Source organism: Moschus berezovskii, chromosome 19 (assembly GCF_049115385.1).
Source record: "Moschus berezovskii isolate FMDL1 chromosome 19, NW_MosBer_1.0, whole genome shotgun sequence".
NCBI classification, from domain to species: Eukaryota; Metazoa; Chordata; class Mammalia; order Artiodactyla; family Moschidae; genus Moschus; species Moschus berezovskii.
The window spans coordinates 18,485,932-18,501,878 of record NC_142478.1 but is presented as its reverse complement, the minus strand read 5'-3'; the positions used below and the strand labels follow the sequence as shown (position 1 = coordinate 18,501,878).

General features: G+C 38.7%; 1 protein-coding gene across 3 annotated transcripts in view; it reads right to left on the bottom strand.

Moving 5' to 3' along the window:
• The window catches only part of INPP4B (inositol polyphosphate-4-phosphatase type II B), an 894,316-nt gene that overhangs the window by 472,803 nt on the left and 405,566 nt on the right, over positions 1–15,947 (bottom strand). For all 3 annotated transcript variants that reach the window (XM_088828009.1, XM_055404679.2, XM_055404683.2), the window contains one exon: positions 1,610–1,672. The gene's annotated coding sequence lies outside the window, so the exon portion shown is untranslated. The remainder of the gene's footprint in view (positions 1–1,609; positions 1,673–15,947) is intronic.

Below are 15,947 nucleotides of genomic sequence, written 5' to 3'. Positions count from 1 at the left end.
TCCTAATGTAAACCTGGAAATAATGGTTAAGTAATAGCAAGCTCACTAAAGGTGCACACACATACACAAACACATTCATACACGTATATACTACAGAACTTCCCAGAACCTATGTTGATGTGTGTTTAAAGCTCCTAAGAGTGGTACAGTATTCAGAAATTTCCAAACCTTTTTGATCCCGAACCATTTTCTATAGAACAGATCATGGAACTAGTATTCAGACTCACTGAGAACCTCACTGCACAGTCATAAGCTTTTTATGCTGTACATTGGCAGGAGATGTAGGAGGGTGGGGTTGGGTGGTAGATTTGAAAGCTTCTATTAATATACCCGGACTTCCCTTGTGGCTCAGATGGTAAAGCGTCTGCCTACAATACCGGAGACCTGGGTTCAATCCCTGGGTCAGGAAGATCTCCTAAAGAAGGAAATGGCAACCCACTCCAGTATGTTTGCCTGGAAAATCCCATCGACACCCGGGGGACCAGAAGAAAGACCAAATGATATAGGACAGAAATGCCAAGGGCAAGAAGTGGCCAAGCAAAGCTGGTTTGAAGACACTTCTACCATAACCACTAAGACCCTATGGGACTAGGCTGATTGCCATATTCATGTTCATTCATTTCCTTTCTCTTTGGCTGCACCATAGGGAATGTGGAATCTCAGTTCCCTGAGCAGGGATCGAACCTGTATCCCCTGCACTGGAAGCATAGAGCCATAACCACTGGGTCATCAGGGAAATCTCCATCTCATTTTTCAACACAGCTTCATCTTCTGCTTCTCTCTGTGATCTTCCTTAATCTTTCTCAGTTATGTTCTTTATTCACTGCTGTTCTGTCTACCTGGGACTCTCTTCTTTACACTTCAGCTCTTAGCTTAACACCATCTTCCATAGAAACACCCTCTGTTTAGTCCATCTATAACAGATTCCTCTCTTCTTTCCCAGTATTTTCCCTACAGAATTTCTCTTCATAGCATTTATCACAGTTTTTATTTACATATCGATACCTGTCTACTTATTTCAAGTCATGTTCACAGGACTATAAGCACCATGAAAGCAGGGATAGACTATGCCTGTTTTGTCCAAATTTATGATCACCAAATACCTCATAGGTTAGTGTTTGCCATAGAGCAGGCCTTTTATAAATATGTGTCAATTTAATAATAAATAATAATTAATAGTTAATTCCTTCACATATCTCCCTGAGTGAAAGTCGCTCAGTCGTGTCCAACTCTTTGCTACCCCATGGAATTCTCCAGGCCAGAATACTGGAGTGGGTATCCTTTCCCTTCTCTAGGGGATCTTCCCAACCCAGGGATCGAACCCAGGTCTCCCGCATTGCAGGCAGATTCTTTACCAGCTGAGCCACAAGGGAAGTCCATGTCTCTCTTTTCCTGGCCTAATTGAAATCCTCAAAATTGATTTAATGTATACATAGAAATAAGTTCCTCTTTAAGATATAATCATCTATCTAGTATATGTAGTCACACACATTCTAAAACATCAAAGATGCAATTTTGTAAAATATTTTTATAATGGGGGCTGTAGGTTTGAATAAATCATCAATCTAAATCAATATTATGGGTTGATTATTGAGAACCACTCTCGTACCTGCTTTCTTGTATTCTTCAAATACTTCTACTCTTTTATTACGGCCTTGCTGATTTCAGAACTCTGCAAAGAACAAAAAGACAAGTGTTAGGATTTGGTGTTTCACCAGGAACTTCTCTTTTTTTAAAAAATAAAAATTATTGGCATATAGTTGCTTCACAATGTTGTGTTAATGTCTGCTATACAGCAAAGTGAATCAGCCGTACATATACACAGAGCCCCTCCTTTTTTGGATTTCCTTCCCCATTTTGGTCACCACAGAGCACTGAGTATATTTCCTGTGCTATACAGTAGGTTCTCATTCATTATTTATTTTATACATAGTATCAATAATGCGTATATGTCAATCTCAATCTCTCAATTCATCCCATCCCCTTCTTCCCCCTTTGGTGTCCACATGTTTGTTTTCTTCATCTGTGTCTCTATTTCTGCTTTGCAAATAGCTTCATCTATAGGAATGCCTCTTTCCTAGGTAAAATATTTAATTTGCTTGTAATGCCCATTATTCCAAACTTGAGGACTTACGATCACAAGATCCATGGAATACAGCTATTTCTTCTTTGTATTCAACTTAATCTGCTTTGTTCAGCTCACAGAGGTATACAGGAAAGGACTCCAGCTGACTCATTTATTTGCTTACATGCACCAAGCACTGTTCTAAGTTATTGGATCAACTCATTTATTCCTCATAACTACTGGGCAGGCAAGCGTTAACTCAGCAGGCTTGAGTCCCTGAAATGCTACCCTTTCTAAAGAAAGGTCCTCCTTCAGAACTGGCCTTAGTCCATCTCCTGGAAGATGACCTCTGAGCTCTCAGAATAGGCTGACTGATAAGAGAGTCTCCATACGTGTTTCTGCTACTCCAGGTGGGCCAGATACATTTATGGTGAACACCTGTTTTTGCTTGAAGAGGTGCGACTGAAGTCCAAATAGTGAAGTCAGTCATCTACTGCTGCAAATTTCTGTGACTGACCTCTAATAAAACTCTAGACACCAGAGGTCAGCTGAGCTTCCCTGGCTGACCACATGTGACCACTTCACACATGTGGTCACACATGGTGGCTGAGAGAATTAAGGGCATCCCCATGTGCCCTTAGGGGCTTCCCAGGTGACTCACTGGTAAAGAATCTGCTTGCCAGTGCAGGAGACAAAGGAGACATGGGTTCGATCAGGAATAGCCTCTGGAGTAGGACATAGTGACCCACTCCAGTATTCTTGACTGGAGAATCACACGGACAGGGAAGCCTGGTGGTCTACAGACCAGGGGATTGCAAAGAGTCAGACACAACTGAGCATGCACATACGCAAGTGCCCTTAAGACATACAACACCTCCTAGAACTAACACCAAAAAAAGACGTCATTTTCGTCATAGGGGATTGGAATGCAGGAGCAGGAAGTCAACAGATACTCAGAATAACAAGGCAAGTTTGGCCTTGGAATACAAAATGAAGAAGGGCAAAGGCTAACAAAGTTTTGTCAAGAGAACATGCTCGTCATAGCGAACACCTTTCAACAACACAAGAGACGGCTCTACACAAGGACACAAGGACAGTTGCCCAGATGGTCAATACCAATGTCAGATTATGTTCTTTACAGCCAAAGATGGAGAAGTTCTCTACAGTCAGTAAAACAAGACCTGGAACTTATTGCAGTTCATATCATCGGCTCCTTATTGCAAAATTCAGGCTTATATTGAAGAAAGTAGGGAAAACTACTAGGCCATTCAGTTCAGTTCAGTTCAGTCGCTCAGTCGTGTCCGACTCTTTGCAACCCCATGAATCACAGCACGCCAGGCCTCCCTGTCCATCACCAACTCCCAGAGTTCACGCAGACTCATGTCCATCGAGTCGGTGATGCCATCCAGCCATCTCATTCTCTGTCGTCCCCGTCTCCTCCCACCCCCAATCCCTCCCAGCATCAGAGTCTTTTCCAGTGAGTCAACTCTTCGCATGAGGCGGCCAAAGTATTGGAGTTTCAGCTTTAGCATCAGTCCTTCCAATGAACACCCAGGATCGATCTCCTTTAGAATGGACTGGTTGGATCTCCTTGCAGTCCAAGGGACTCTCAAGAGTCTTCTCCAGGTATGATATAAATCAAATCCCTTATGATTAGATGGTGGAGGTGATGAATAGATTCAAGGAACTAGATGTTGTAGACAGAGTGCCTGAAGAACTATGGATAGAGGTTGGTAACATTGTACAGGAGGCAGAGAAACCATTCCAAAGAAAAAGAAATGCAAGAAGGCCAGTGGTTGTCTGAGGAGGCTTTACATATAGCTGAGGAAAGAAGAGAAGCACAAAGCAAGGGAGAAAGGGAAAGATATACCCAGTTGAATGTAGAGTTACAGAGAATAGCAAGGAGCAGTAAGAAGGCCTTTTGAAATGAACAATGCAAAGAAACAGAGAAGTGAAACAAAATGGGAAAGACTAGAAACCTATTCAGTAAAACTGGAGATATCAAGGGAACATCGTGCAAGGATGGGCACATAAAGGACAGAAACAGTAACAATCTCTTCTTCTCTCTCAGAAGAAGAGATTAAGAGGTGGCAAGAATACACAGAAGAACTAAGCCAAAATGGCCAAAGTGAATCAGCTACACATACACACATATCCCTTCATTTCTGGATTTCCTTCCCATTAAGGTGACCACAGAGCATTGATTAGAGTTCCTTGTGCTATACCATAGGCTCTCATTAGTTATCCATTACATACATGGCATCAGTAGTGTATATATGCCAATACCAGTCTATGACTGTGAGTATAACAACTTTTCTGAATCTTGGGAACCCTTCTAACAAGTAATTGAGACTAACAGTGGCCTTTGGGATCCCCAAAAAACCACCCTGTGAGATACTATTACCTGTACAATATAGACAGTGAAGTGAAGTGAAAGTCGCTCAGTCATGTCTGACTCTTTGCGATCCCATGGACTATATAGTCCACCAGGCTCCTCTGTGCATGGAATTCTCCAGGGAAGAACACTGGAGTGGTTAGCCATCCTTCTCCAGGGGATCTTCCCAGGGACTGAACCTGGGACTTCTGCACTGCAGCCAGATTCTTTACCGACTGAGCTACCAGGGAAGGAATTGGCAAAGAAAGGAACTGGAGAATGAATTCTGAGGTAACCCAGAATTCCACAGCTAGTTTAAGTGTCAGTATTTAAATTTGAACCCAATGATCTGGTTTAGGCATTTTGTCACCACTATGATATGTGGTTTATCAAAATATTTATTATCTGCTGTTCAGTATGTGTATCAAAAAATGCCACCTGGTTCTTTTTCTTATTTTGTTATCAAGGATGATAATTTTCAAATTGTAAATGTACCATCAATTACCAAATTTCATTTTGTCTGTCAACAGAAGAGCAATAACTTTTATTGAGTTAAAGTTGTACTTTCTGCTGTATTTTATTCTAAACAAACTTCCTCCCAGTCATGTCAACAATGCAGATGTGATGTTACGATTTTCTCACTCACATCCTCATACATTTCTTTCTATATGGTTTTTAATACAGAGGGATGAAAACTACAGAGTTAGCTTTAAATCAAACACCAGGTTTTATTTAATTTGAGGAAAAAGAACACTTTATCACGGTTTTTCCAAAGATTTATAATATTTTGAGTCTAAGAGATCCAGAATTGCCTTGAAGTGTTAGAAAAAATAGTTTCATAACAGGAGAAAGCATGAGACTAATCAGTTGCTATTAGAGAAAATGTAAACCATCTACTGATTTCTAAACACAATGGATTAAAATAATATGCCAGTTATGTACAAAAGTCATGAGTTCACTATATTAAGCTTTTTTCAGGTAGACTCTGCAAAAAACACTTTGGTCTAGTTAATAATTTTCATTAGGTGTGTGAAGTAGCTTTATTCATTCCACTTATTCTAACACTGGAAATAAACCATAATTCATTATCTTATCTTTTTAAATTCACCCTAAACTAAGCATTGGACAGTGTTATACACATATGGATTCCTGTATCTTGTTCTTATCATTCAGACTGTACATCTCTTGATATTCTTAAGTGTCATGACAATCGCAAAAGTCAGGAGTCTACCTTGCAGTGTGGATGTTCAGAGGCCAGTGTAGTCTCAGAGCGTCTAAACAGTCCTTAAAACAACTTCCAAAAGTACAAGTAAAAAATGCAGGGAAATGGCAATCCCTCACATAGTGAGGATGAAATACATGGAATGTAAACTGGATAATGTGAAAGTGCAAAGAATAAAAGTTTATGATGCAGAAGAATCAATGGTGTTATGTGAGCCTGAGTCTTTCATACTTGTTTTGTCCCTTTTATCTTGTTATTTATTACTTCCCAGCTCCCAAAACTAAACAAGAACTAATTTACCTAAACCCACCAAAGTGCTGGGTTGTCTTAAATAAATATCCCACAGAGTGAATGCAAACAAAACCCCTATTTAACACTTATCATTGCCTTCACAATAAATGATCAAGTGGAATATTGGCCTTAATTAGGACATAAAGTTTTCTTTAGAAAATAGAAAATTCTATCTTAGACAACTTCAACTAAATTGAATATTATTGACTAGCAATAAATTAGGCAATATTTTAAAAATGGAGTAGCCTCTACTGGCCTCCATCTTATGCTTCCTGTGTTCCTATATCCATCCCCTGTGGCCCTAAATATGGCAGGCTCTCATGATTCACATTTTCCCTCTACTCAGGAGTTCTGGTGTGTTGGGGATATAGCCAAAGTCAGAGCTGGATAACTGCCTCTTCCACATTGCCCCATGAAAGCATGCTGGGCTTGAGACGCCTTGTTGTTGATCTCAGACAGCCTGGTGACTCCAGGCCAAGATTCCCATCAGTGAGAGGTTTGGGGATACTATGCCAAAGGCAAGAGCTAAGTGGGGTGGGGTTTAGAAAGGACTAGGAAGAAATGACATATATTTCAGGATGTTGTACAGTATGGAGATCCTCTCTACTTCTGAAAAACTCAAGTATTTGTCCCCTAAAAGATCCCGGGTTAAAACCTGTTTCACAGATATTATATATAACATACACACACATATATGCACACATAGTAAAATTACTAGAATCTGTCTGTCTCTGAAATAGATGTGAAAATTTATTTATTCAATAAATAAATTTATTTATTCAATAAAACCCTATCTCAAAGTAGACTTTTTAAAAATTAAATTTTAATTAGAGGATAGTTACTTTACAATATTGTGCCTCCCTCTTGAACCTTCCTCCCAACTCCCACCCCTATGGGTTGTCACAGAGCACTGGATTTGAGCTCTGTGCATCATACAGCAAATTCCCACTGGCTATATATCTAAAAGCAGACTTTTAAAATCTTACTTTTGGTCTTCAATTTCTACCCCTTACTGTAAAAACAAAATAGAATTTACAATAGCTAAAAATGAGATTATGCTCAAGTGCTGACAATCTTCACATCAACTAAAAAACTAAAAAAAATTTTCTATAAGAATTTAGAAAATGACTCAAGAAAAGTCTCAGGATACAAGATAAATTTGCAATAATAACTTCTATATAACAGCAATCAGTTCAGTTCAGTTCAGTTCAGTCGCTCAGTCGTGTCTGACTCTTTGCGACCCCATGAATCACAGCACGCCAGGCCTCCCTGTCCATCACCAACTCCCGGAGTTCACTCAGACTCATGTCCATTGAGTCGGTGATGCCATCCAGCCAGTTCATTCTCTGTCATCCCCTTCTCCTCCTGCCCCCAATCCTTCCCAGCATCAGAGTCTTTTCCAGTGAGTCAACTCGTCGCATGAGGTGGCCAAAGTATTGGAGTTTCAGCTTTAGCATCAGTCTTTCCAATGAACACCCAGGACTGATCTCCTTTAGAATGGACTGGTTAGATCTCCTTGCAGTCCAAGGGACTCTCAAGAGTCTTCTCCAACACCACAGTTCAAAAGCATCAATTCTTCGACGATCAGCCTTCTTCACAGGTCAACTCTCATATCCATACATGACCACTGGAAAAACCATAGCCTTGACTAAATGGACCTTGGTTGGCAAAGTAATGTCTCTGCTTTTTAATATACTATCTAGGTTACTCATAACTTTCCTTCCAAGGAGTAAGCATCTTTTAATTTCATGGCTGAAATCAGCATCTGCAGTGATTTTGGAGCTCAGAAAAATAAACTCTGACACTGTTTCCACTGTTTCCCCATCTATTTCGCATGAAGTGATGGGACCAGATGCCATGATCTTTGTTTTCTGAATGTTGAGCTTCAAGCCAACCTTTTCACTCTCCTCTTTCACTTTCATCAAGAGACTTTTGAGTTCCTCTTCACTTTCTGCCATAAGGGTAGCAAGTAAAATTTTTTAAATAAATAAATGCAGCTCCCAGTGGCATCAACCATCCTGACTCACTACAGCAGTAACAACAAAACCAACAAAGTACTTATGAATAACTCTGTAAAAAAAATTATTAAAAGCTATAAAGGAAATAAGGAACTATAACACATGCACGAGTAGGAAAGTACTTACAACAAAAATATCACTACTCCTGAAATTAATTTATATTTTTAGCGTAATTCCAATCAAAATTCTAGTATTGGTAATTTTAGAGTCTGTCAAAACTTTCTCAAGTATACTTGAAGAAAGACTCATGGATCATGAAGAAAATTTTGAATATAAATATTAATGAGATGTTTTGTTCTAGCTAATGATAAAACACATTGTTGTGACACAACATTTAACATAGTACAGAACTGGCTTAGAAATTGACATATAAGATATCCCAGAAATATCCTATTTTATGCATTTATTCAACATATATTTAATGCCCATCATATACCAAGCACTATGCTAGATATTGAAGGGAAAACACAATTCCTGCCCTCAGAAAATTTGAAGGGGGAAAAACTATTTCATTTTGATAGAAATTGATACAAATGGGCATAGGACTTTATGAATGCATACAGAAAAGAAATCTAAATTCAGGGTATCATAAAATGGACACTACTAATTAATGAAAAAGAAATTGTTTAATAAGTAATGTTGAGATAATTGCCTATCTTTTGCAACAAAAAACTAATATATCCCATTAGATATAGATATAAATTACAAACATATTATGGAACTAAATACAAATGAAATGCAACATAAAAAATAAATTAAAATGGAATTGATTATTTATATGTCTCTTTGGAGAGGACAAGTCTACTTCTGAAGTATATAAGTGCTAAAAGAAATTAGAAAGAATAAGACAGGTTGATTGGACTATGTAAAAAAACTCCCCTAGGTAAAAACGATAAAAAGAAAAAATTAAAAAGCAAAGCAGATGTGAAATTATTTGGAGCAAATGCAATACACCAAAATCTATTTTATATAAATACTAAATACCAAAATCAAAATGAAGAAAGAGCTCATTAATGAACATATGGAAAAATGTTCAACTTCATTAGTACTGAGGAAATAACCATTAAAACAATGATCAACAATATTTCATCTAACAAATTGGCAATGAAGAGAAAATGTTCATTCCTGGTGCCATTTTGAAATTGTTTTGAATGCCACTTTTCTAAAACCTTTAAGAGCTCTAAAAGCATTCCTATCCTGTTGCAGATAATCTTGAAAGAATTCTCACTATATAAAATTCATACAAGATGCTTTCAGGCAAACTATTTGAATACCCACTATTCCAAAGCACCCCTTAGATAACTGCTGGTCAAATATTCATTACAGGTACAATACCCAGTTCAGAGGAGACATGCAAGAAATGTCTCGAATATTGAATAGATAAATTAATGGGCTTATTTCTTCATCATTAAAATAAATAAAAGTGGGGCTGTGACTTCTCAAAAAATGTTTTCATAGTCTTGATCTCAGTTCAGTTCAGTTGCTCAGTCGTGTCTGACTCTTTGTGACCCCATGGACTACAGCACACCAGGACTCCCTGTCCATCACCAACTCCCAGAATTTACTCAAACTTATATCCATTGAGTCAGTGATGCCATCCAACCATCTCATCCTCTGTCATCCCCTTCTCCTCCCACCTTCAATCTTTCCCAGCATCAGGGTCTTTTCAAGAGAGTCAGTTCTTCCCAACAGGTGACCAAAGTATTGGAGTTTCAGCTTTAGCATCAGTCCTTCCAGTGAACACCCAGGATTGATCTCCTTTAGGATGGACTGGTTGGATCTCCTTGCAGTCCAAGGGACTCTCAAGAGTCTTCTCCAGCACCACAGTTCGAAAGCATCAATTCTTTGGCGCTCAGCTTTCTTCACAGTCCAACTCTCACATCCATACATGACCACTGGAAAAACCATAGCTTTGACTAGATGGACCTTTGTTGGCAAAGTAATGTCTCTGCATTTTAATATGCTGTCTAGGTTGGTCATAACTTTTCTTCCAAGGAGCAAATGCCTTTTAATTTCATGGCTGCAGTCACCATCTGCAGTGATTTTGGAACCCAAAAAAACAAAGTCTGACACTGCTTCCACTGCTTCCCCATCTATTTCCCATGAAGTGATGGGACCAGATACCATGGCCTTAGTTTTCTGAATGTTGAGTTTTAAGCCAAATTTTTCACTCTCCTCTTTCACTTTCATCAAGAGGCTCTTTAGTTCTTCACTTTCTGCCATAAGGGTGGTGTCATTTGCATATCTGAGGTTATTGATATTTCTCCCGGCAATCTCGATTCCAGTTTGTGCTTCATCCAGTCCAGCATTTCTCATTATGTACTCTGCATAGAAGTTAAATAAGCAGGGTGACAATATACAACCTTGATGTACTCCTTTCCCAATTTGGCACCAGTCTGTTGTTCCATGTCCAGTTCTAACTGTTGCTTCCTGACCTGCATACAGGTTTCTCAGGAGGCAGGTCAGGTGATCTGCTATCCCCATCTCTTAAAAAATTTTCCACAGTTTCCTGTGATCCACACAGTCAAAGACTTTGGCATAGTCAAAAAATCAGAAATAGATATTTTTCTGGAACTCGCTTGCTTTTTTGATGATCCAACAGATGTTGGCAATTTGATCTCTGGTTCCTCTGTTTTTTCTAAATACAGCTTGAATATCTGGAAGTTCATGGTACACGTACTGTTGAAGCCTGGCTTGGAGAATTTTGAGCATTACTAGTATGTGAGATGTGTGCAATTATGCGGTAGTTTGAGCATTCTTTGTCATCGCACTTCTTTGGGATTGGAATGAAAACTGAGTTTTTCCAGTCCTGTGGCCACTGCAGAATTTTCCAAATTTGCTGGCATATTGAGTGCAGCACTTTCACAGCATCATCTTTTCAGATTTGAAAGAGCTCAACTGGAATTCCATCAGCTTCACTAGCTTTATTTGTAGTGATGCTTCCTGAGGCCCACTTGACTTCTCATTCCAGGATGTCTGGCTCCAGGTGAGTGATCACACCATCGTGATTGTCTGGGTCATGAAGATCTTTTTTGTATAGTTCTTCTGTGTTTTCTTGCCACCTCTTCTTAATATCTTCTGATTCTGTTATCCATACCATTTCTGTCCTTTATTGTGCCCATCTTTGCATGAAATGTTCCTTTGGTACCTCTAATTTTCTTGAAGAGATCTCTAGTCTTTCCCATTCTATTTTTTCCTCTACTTCTTCGCACTGATCACTGAGGAAGGCTTTCTTATCTCTCCTCGCTATTCTTCATAACTCTGCACTCAAATGGGTATATCTTTCCTTTTCTCCTTTGATTTTTGCTTCTCTTCTTTTCACAGCTATTTGCAAGGCCTCCTCAGACAGACATTTTGATTTTCTGCCTTTTTTTTTCTTGGGGATGGTCTTGATCCCTGTCTCCTGTACAATGTCATGAACCTCTAACCACAGTTCTTCAGGCACTCTGCCTATCAGATCTAATCCCTTGAATCTGTTTCTCACTTCCACTGTTCAATCGTAAGGGATTTGATTTAGGTCATACCTGGATGGTCTAGTGGTTTTCCCTACTTTCTTCAATTTAGGTCTGAATTTGGCAATAAGGAGTTCATGATCTGAGTCACAGATCATGAGTCAGCTCCTGGTCTTCTTTTGCTGACTGTATAGAGCTTCTCCATCTTTGGCTGAAAAGAATATAGTCAATCTGATTTCAGTATTGACCATCTGTTGATGTCCATGTGTAGAGGCTTCTTTTGTGTTGTTGGAAGAGGGTGTTTGCTATGACCAGTGTGTTCTCTTGGCAAAACTCTACTAGCCTTTGCCCTGCTTCATTCCGTGCTCCAAGGCCAAATTTACCTGTTACTCAAGGTCTTTGATCTAGTAATTCTAATTCTGAGCTTCTATCTAAGGAAGTAATCCTAAATAGAGGGGGAGAAAAGGTGTATACATAAAGAATTCCACAGTAGATAAAACTTAGAAATTGCCTAAATATTCAAGTATAGAGGAATCTTTGAAAATATTGTTATTTTAATTTCGTGGAATAGTATGTCACCATTAAAAAGAAGAGTTTAGAATTCAGGTTTAGAAAGACTTATGCAAACTATTAAAAGTGAAATGCAAGTTTTAAAGGTGTATATCTTGTATATCAGTGGTACCCAAACTTCTTGGCACCAGGGGCTGGTATCATGGAAGACAATTTTTCCATGAACTAGGGGGTGGGGGACTGAAGCTGAAGCTCCAATACTTTGGCCAGCTGATGTAAACAGCCAATTCATTGGAAAAAACCCTAATGCCTGGAAAGATTGAGGACAAATGGAGAAGAGGATGTCAGAGGATGAGATGGCTAGATGGCATAACTGACTCAATGGATATGAACTTAGGAAAACTCCAGGAGATGGTGAGAGACAGGGAGGCCTGTCATGCTGCAGTCCATGGGGTCATGAAGAGTCAGACACGATTGGGCAACTGAACAGCAACAGGGGGTGGGGGATGGTTTGGGATGATTTAAGTGCCTTACATTTATTGTGCACTTTATTTCCAGTATTATTACATCAACCCCACATCAGCTTATCAGGCATTAGATCCTGGAGACTGGGAACCCCTGTACAGGTAGACTGTAGTAGGTAAGACTCAGCATAAAATCCTATCTTCATTAACGGTATCTCCATGAACAACTTAACCTCTTCAAGTCTCAGTTTCCTTATTTATAAAATGGAACAGTAGTAACAATATTGTCTATTTAAAAGACTTTTATTTTTAATTAAAGTCAAATTAGATAATTCAAACAGTGTTAATATCAAATATTATATAACACATATTCAGTAATCACAGATATAGCTTTTATTTGAAGTATTAAACAAAACCAAAACATATGCACACCAGAAAGTCCATATGCTAATACATCAATACATTGGCAGCAATTACTGTGTGATGGATTTGGCTGTTCACTACCTTTGGAACATCTCTCCTACATTTGGTAAATGTTTACATTACATGTTTACACATCACAATGATGGATGCCCAAAATCCACTTTGCAGTCTTCTTTACATGTTAAGAGACTAAGTTATCCATGAATGGATAGATACGTGGTGAGAATGCTAGGGTAAAGGCCTGTTATGAAGGCTTTTCTGATAACACACACTTGTACAAGGCTTCCACTTTTTAAATTTATTTTTAAAGTATAATTTACAATGTTGTGTTCGTTTCTGGTATACAGCAAAACCATTCAGTTATATATTCTTTTTCACAGTCTTTTCTATCTTAGTTTAGTACAAGATAGTGAACGTAATTCCCTGTGCTATATAGTAGGTCCTTTTAAGTCTATTTTATATATCATAGTGTGCATCTGTTAGTCCCAAACTCCCAGTCAATCCCTTGCCCACTCCGTCTCCCCTTGGCAACCACAAGCCTATTCTTTAAGTCTGTGAATCTGTTTCTGTCTCATAGATAAGTTCATTTGTATGATATTATAGATGCCACACATTAAGTGATATCATGTGATATTTATCTTTCTCTATCAGGCTTACTTTACTTAGTATAATAATCTCTAAGTTCACCCATGCTGCTGTAAATGGCATTATTTTTTTTCTTTTAATGGCTGAGTAATATTCTGTTATACACATACACCACATCTTTTTTATCCATTTGTCCATCGATGGGCACTTAGGTTGCATCTATGTCTTGGCTATTAAATAGTGCTGCAAGGAACACTGGGGTGCATGTTCAGTTCAGTTCAGTTCAGTTTCTCAGTCGTGTTTGACTCTTTGCGACCCCATGAACCGCAGCACGGCAGGCCTCCCTGTCCATCACCAACTCCCAGAGTCCACCCAAACCCATGTCCATCGAGTCGGTGATGCCATCCAACCATCTCATCCTCTGTTGTCCCGTTCTCCTCCTGCCCTCAATCTTTCCCAGCATCAGGGTCTTTTCAAATGAGTCAGCTCTTTGCATCAGGTGTCCAAAATATTGGAGTTTCAGCTTCAACATCAGTCCTACCAATGAACACCCAGGACTGATCTCTGATCTCCTTTAGGAAGGACTGGTTGGATCTCCTTTAGTCCAAGGGACTCTCAAGAGTCTTCTCCAACACCATAGTTCAAAAGCATCAATTCTTCGGCACTCAGCTTTCTTTATAGTCCAACTCTCACATCCATACATGACCACTGGAAAAACCATAGCCTTGACTAGTCGGACCTTTGCGGTGAATGTATCTTTTTGAATTAGAATTATACACTATACCTCACGCACATGAAAATTTTCAGTTTAGAAGCATATGCTTCACAGAATCTATCTGGCAATCCATTCTAAGAGCTGAGATCCCTGCCTGCCATCAGAGGTAGTGGAGGTCAAAGATCCACCATCAGACTCAGGTGAAGGCGGTGGATCCTGTGCCAGGGGCAGGAACTAGGGGTTTGTCCAGGAGCAGTCAGTGCTCATGTGTATCCTTTGGGCTTAGAGTTCTTGAGTGGGCAGCGTCAGAGCCTGAGTCAATGTTCTTTAAGACTATAATGGATCCTGTGCACTTCTGTCTACATCAGCCTTCTCCTCCATCACACACACAGACACACAGACACATCTGTATATATGTATATATTCATACTTTATAACTGTGTTGTTATAAAGACAGATATATTACCATATAATAAAAATTCTTCCAACCTAAAAATTATTTCTCCTTCAGATTTTAAAAGAAATTAAGATATTTTCATGGGCCCATAAAATCACTGTAGGTCATTGTCAGCAGGCCTACTGGGTCCCTGATAGAAAAGTCAGTCCTACCTAATGTTTTCAGGTGAATTCCTTTTCTCTTAAACTAGCTAGACTCTTTTCTGTGTTTGCAGCTATGACAACAGACATAACTGGTTAGACAGATGACAAAACTACAGCGAAATTTTCCTTCTTTCAACTTTGTAGGAGTCCTCAAATTTTTTGGAAAAGCATGTATTACTCATTAAAGAAAAGATGACGTGTTAAGAAAAAGAAGAAACTCTGACCAATTAACATATCTTCAGCAGTTAACAGCCTTAAATGACAAACTTCACATGCATATCTCAGAATCTCAAGCTAGAAAGGGACTGCAAAGATCACTGTGGAAAAACTGTCATGTCGTCTTGCCACCCATCTGTCAGCTGAAACACCTCTACCCCTCCTCCCTGACCAAGCTACCACAATCACTGATACTGAGTTTAGTAGTTCCCTGTCTCAGGAAGAAAATGTCAGAAATTCTGTCTCTTGTTATCTTTGACCATTAGAAAGTTCTTCTTTAAAACTGAAACAAAATATATTTATTTACAAAATTTTCTCTGAGTACATCTCCAACATCTGAGAATTCCTTATACTCCCATCTTGGATATGCAATATCAATGCCTTAGAATCACTGTATAGAAACCTAACTCAAAAGACTTTTATATCTACTGCACACACTTGATACTTTGATTCAGTATCAGTCTGTCATTCCCCTCTGCTCCAAAGCAGAGATGTGAATTGCTAGATCATAGAAACTGTCTCTTCTCTCTCTTCAGATCACAAACTCATCATTTCTTTGACTTCCATCAGAGGAAAACGAACTTGTACTGGGCCATTGTTTTAAAAGAAATTTGGAACCCAATACAAAATTCACATTACTGCTTTGAAAAAGAAAATATTTCTACTTCTTTGTTTTTTCTTGAAGAAGCTAGGCAAAATGAAATAGTAAAAACCATTCAAGACTAGGAATCTGGCAATACAGATTCTAAGTCCTGGTTCTGCTAACAAATCCTGTATCATCGATAAAATTCAGGTCCTTCCATCCCTTAAGGAATAATTTAGTTTCTTAACATCTAATGACTGGATTTCTAATAAAGAATTAGATCTCTAAGTCATTACCAGATTAAGTAAATTTAAAATAAAACTACTGAGCAGTGTCATTGTATTTGTATTTAAGATTTCCTTTTAACCAATAAAGAGAAATATTAAATGGGATTGAAATCAAATGCACATCACCATTAGTTATCCATCT